Source organism: Capra hircus, chromosome 24 (genome assembly GCF_001704415.2).
Source record: "Capra hircus breed San Clemente chromosome 24, ASM170441v1, whole genome shotgun sequence".
In the NCBI taxonomy this organism is placed as follows: domain Eukaryota; kingdom Metazoa; phylum Chordata; class Mammalia; order Artiodactyla; family Bovidae; genus Capra; species Capra hircus.
The window spans coordinates 86,275-91,050 of record NC_030831.1 but is presented as its reverse complement, the minus strand read 5'-3'; the positions used below and the strand labels follow the sequence as shown (position 1 = coordinate 91,050).

Genomic DNA, 4,776 nt, shown 5'->3' with positions numbered 1-4,776 from the left:
CTTAGTCGGCACAGTAATGTCTCTGCTTTTGAATATGCTATCTAGGTTGGTCATAACTTTCCTTCCAAGGGGTAAGGGTCTTTTAATTTCATGGCTGCAGTCACCATCTGCAGTGATTTTGGAGCCCCCCCAAATAAAGTCTGACACTGTTTCCACTGTTCCCCCATCTATTTCCCATGAAGTGATGGGACCGGATGCCATGATCTTCCTTTTCTGAATGTTGAGCTTTAAGCCAAGTTTTTCACTCTCCTCTTTTACTTTCATCAAGAGACTTTTTAGTTCCTCTTCACTTTCTGCCATAAGGGTGGTGTCATCTGCATATCTGAGGTTATTGATCTTTCTCCCAGCAATTTTGATTCCAGCTTGTGTTTCTTCCAGTCCAGCGTTTCTCATGATGTAAATATACATAGTTCAACTCTTTTATGATCCCATGGACTGTAGCCTGCCAGACTCCTCTGTCCATGGGATTTCCCAGGCACGAATACTGGAGCAAGTGGCCATCTCCTCCTCCAGGGGATCTGCCTGACCCAGGGAGCAAACTCATGTCTTCTGCATCTCCTGCACTGGCGGGCGGATTCTATATCACTGAGCCACCTGAGAAGCCCTACGTTCAACTCCATTTTTCTTACTTTCTCACAGAATGTAAGAGGATGGGTATGACATTTTGTATCACACAGTTGGTTAGGGTAAAGTATAACAAGGGGACGTAAAATTCAATCGGCCCCCTCAAGACAAGTGACTCCCAAATCTAGGATGACTGGCCTCAGAGATATTCAAGAGCAATATGGATCAAATTAAAGAATGAAACGATTAAAATTTTTAGAGACTGGGATGGGGACACAGTTCAGGCATGATTGTCTCTGAGATTCTGGGACTGTGAACATATGAGTATGCCGGGAGCCAGCACAGGAGATCCCACCCATGACAAGGTCATGCAGGGAGACCTGACGGGCAAGGTGAGTCAGGTCTCAAGGGGTCCTTTGCCTGAGCAGCTACCCTGAAACCAAAATCTGTCTATTTACTGTCTGCTATACTATACTCTTCTGACATTACAGAGGGCTATCCCTGACCACCTTTCTCTGGAAAAAGTTAACTTAGAGCTCTAACTGGTCTCCAGCATATGAAAGGAATGTCTTGGCTTAAAACCCTCTGATGGCCCTCTAACTTGCCTGACAGTTGGAGACTTTTACAACTTGTGATTGTTTACAGCCCCCCCAACCGCAAGAGGCATGCAGCTTAAAACATCTTAAAGATATAGAGCCTTTTCTAAAGAGCTAAGAATTCACTGTTGAGACAATGACTGCTGCCAGGCCTCCATATCCTTTATCTTTTAGGCACCTGGGAGGATACTAATCAATGTAATCGGGATGCAGAAATAGGAATATAGTAGTTTTGATGTTAGCAATACTAGACTTTTGAGTTAATGAATTTTCTCTTTGTTATAAATCACTGTACTCCTCTTTCATTGTTATAAATTGTTGTGTCCTTGCTATGTAAGAATGTAACCTTATTTAGTGCTTTCTGAGAGTGGTACCAGGCTTTGGAAAGAACAACACTTTTAAGTTTTCTGGTTGACAGACCCTTATCAGAAAAGGGCCGCAAAATGTTAATTGGCCTTCTGGCCAGAAGATGGTGTAAATCACCTAAGACTTGTGTATACAGCTAGGTATGCAGAGAGAAAGCCTGGTCTCGATAAGAGTCAGAGCTGCTGATGCTGCATAATTTTGTATTATCCATTGATCTCTATGTACAATCAAAAGTACAAAAAGCTTTTCCTGACAATAAAGGATGGACCAGTTTCTCAGATCAGCTTCTTGAACTGGTTTCTTGGAAATCTGGCTCCCCTGTGTCAAAACTCTCTCTCTCTCTTTCTCTCTCTTTCTCCCTCTCCCTCCCTCTCCTTTTCAGGCTGAATTTCCATCTGGGGTGTGGAGGCTATCCGAGTCTAGTTACTTACCCTGGCTTCTAAGACTCACGCAAGAGGGAGCCCAAGGTGGGGCACCCTCTGCTATTCAAGTGGGCACCAGTGGCCTAATGTGAACGGTGCAAGTTCCTTGTCTTGGAACTTTATTAGTTTTCCGCGTAAACCAAGTTATTCAGCCTCTTTTCTCCACTAATTTTCCTACTATACTATTCTTTCCTAATCTCTCTTTATATTTCTAATTAAACAGTCCTTTTCCAGACTCCGACTCTGTCCCTGCTTCAAATTCCCTGGATCCACTGGGGCTGGACCCCAGCATGAGCATTTGTATCATGTGTCTTATATAACTGATCTTGTGTTAAATATATCATATTAAGAAGAGTAGACTTGGTCAGAAGGATCTACACAGTAAACCACACTGCCTTTCTTGCCTCTCTGTCATCTGTGCTATCAGCATCTCTACAACTGGGTCCCAGACATTCTTCATCATCTCCCCTATATAGCAGCAGCTCTCAGAGTTGAGAATATCAGCCCTGGAATATGACTGCCTTTCCACTTTAACATTTCAAACATAGGTACCCTTCCACCCTCTTACCCAAAAGCTATCCCCTTTCTGCTCCAATGTGTCTTCACAAACTGTCTACCTCTCATATACTAAAGCTGAACAGACCTGAGAGTTTAATGGGGAAAAAAGAGTTCTTGTTATGCTCAGAAACTTGCCATAGCTCTTCCTGCTCCACACTCATGGAAGATGAAGAAATTGCAAAGAAATATATTCATCATCTACATCACTCATTAACTATATTTCTTTATTACAGGATATGACAACATCCATACGTCATTAAAACAAAACAAAGCAGAGTCTTGTCAGAAGACTAGGGTTATCTGGACCAACTAATTATAAGAATCTTGCCTTCAATCTGAGGACATAAATTCCTTAATATTATATTGAAGTAGCAAAAACGGTCATAAATGCTATACAAATTGGTGTGGAAATAGCCTGATTTAGCTTAGATGAATCTGTGCTGCAAACACTACAATGGTTTACAAATGTATCCTTATTATGATCATTTTGTCAGTTATATCAAATTGGAAATATTTCCCAAAGGGTCAATTTAACTTCAAGGCAACTTAGCATTATTTATCTCTTCTTCTAATTACTGAAATATAGAAACAAATAGCAGCTTAGCAATTAAGACAATAAGATGACATTAACCGTCCACTTCCATTTCCTTTTTCGTAACTAGGAACTTCCCTGTGTGAGGGACGACTGCTGAGAACTGCACTGTGTTTGCTGACTTCATGTTCTTGGGACTTTCCGGTAGACAAGATGTGCAGCAGGGGCTCTTTGTGCTCTTCCTGCTGGTGTATGGCATAACTGTGATTGCCAGTGTCGGATGGTCCTGCTGATCAAGAGGGACCCCAGACTGCACACACCCATGTATTACTTCCTGAGCAATCTGTCCTTCTGTGACATCTGCTGTTCTTTACTGTCTCTCCCAAGATGCTGGCTGATTTCTTATCTGAGCAAAAAAGGATTCCATATGATGTATGTGCCATCCAGGTGTACTTTTTGTGAGCCTTTGCATATGCGGAATGTCTCACGTTGGCTGTTACTTCTTATGACCGTTATGCGGCCATTTGCAATCCACTTCTTTATACAACTGCCATGTTCAGGGGAATCTGTACCCAGCTTGTGGTTATTGCCTACATCGTAGGCTTGGTTGATTCAGCAGTCCACACCTGTTGTACATTTCGGTTGTCATTCTGCAATTCCAATATCATCAATCACTTTTTCTGTGATATCCCACCCTTACTAGCCCTCTCCTACTCAGATACACCCATCAATGAGATTGTGATGCTCACTTTTATTGGCTGTGTTGTGGGAATCAGCATTATCACTGTCCCCCTTTCCTACAGTTATATCACAACAACCATCCTTAGGATGAACTCAACAGAGGGGAGACACAAAGCTTTCTCTGTGTGTGCCTCCCACCTAACTGCTGTGGCTGTATTTCATGGCATGCTCCTGTTCATGTATTTCAGACTCAGCTCCAGTTACTCCATGGACACAGACAAAACGGCCTCTGTCTTTTACACAATTGTCATCCCCATGTTAAAGGTGCCTGAAAAAAAGCAATCAGCACGGAATTATGTTCTGGGTGATACAGCACTTTCATCCTAAAGTATTTAAAGATTCTAAGAGAAGGCGTGCAGGAACTTTGACATAGATTTTTGTAGTCTTACTAGTACAGATTCTGAATACTTTCCACTACTTACACTTTCACGTAAATCAGTTTAGGGAACCGTCATTACACTAAACTCTCCAAACTAAGGAAAAGTAGTAATAGGATCACTCTTCCGTTTTGAAGAGAGTGCTTTTTACACCTCTTTTTTCTTTTCTTGGAGAAGTCTCAGCGAGATGTCATGCACAGAGCAACCCCCCACCCATGTTAATTTGACTTACCTTCCTAAAAGCTCCTGAGTGAAGTTGCTCAGTCGTGTCCGACTCCTTGCGATCCTGTGAACTGTAGCCCACCAGGCTCCTCCATCCTTGGGATTCTCCAGGCAAGAATACTAGAGTGGGTTGCCATTTCCTTCTCCAGGGGAACTTCCCGACCCAGGGATTGAACCCAGGTCTCCCGCATTGCAGGCAGATGCTTTAACCTCTGAGCCACCATGGAAGCCCTAAAACAATTAATTAATTAATTAATAATTAAAGGCTCCTATTTAATTTTTTTTAACAATAGACTTAATAAATTTGCTGAGTCAAATGGGAGTGTTAGTGGGTCAAATCAGGTTTGTTTATATTCTTTTCATGTATTTGTTTCACCCTAACAAAACTCCATCAGAAC

General features: G+C 42.1%; 1 pseudogene; it reads left to right on the top strand.

Moving 5' to 3' along the window:
• Positions 651–4,106, top strand: LOC108633758 (annotated as a pseudogene).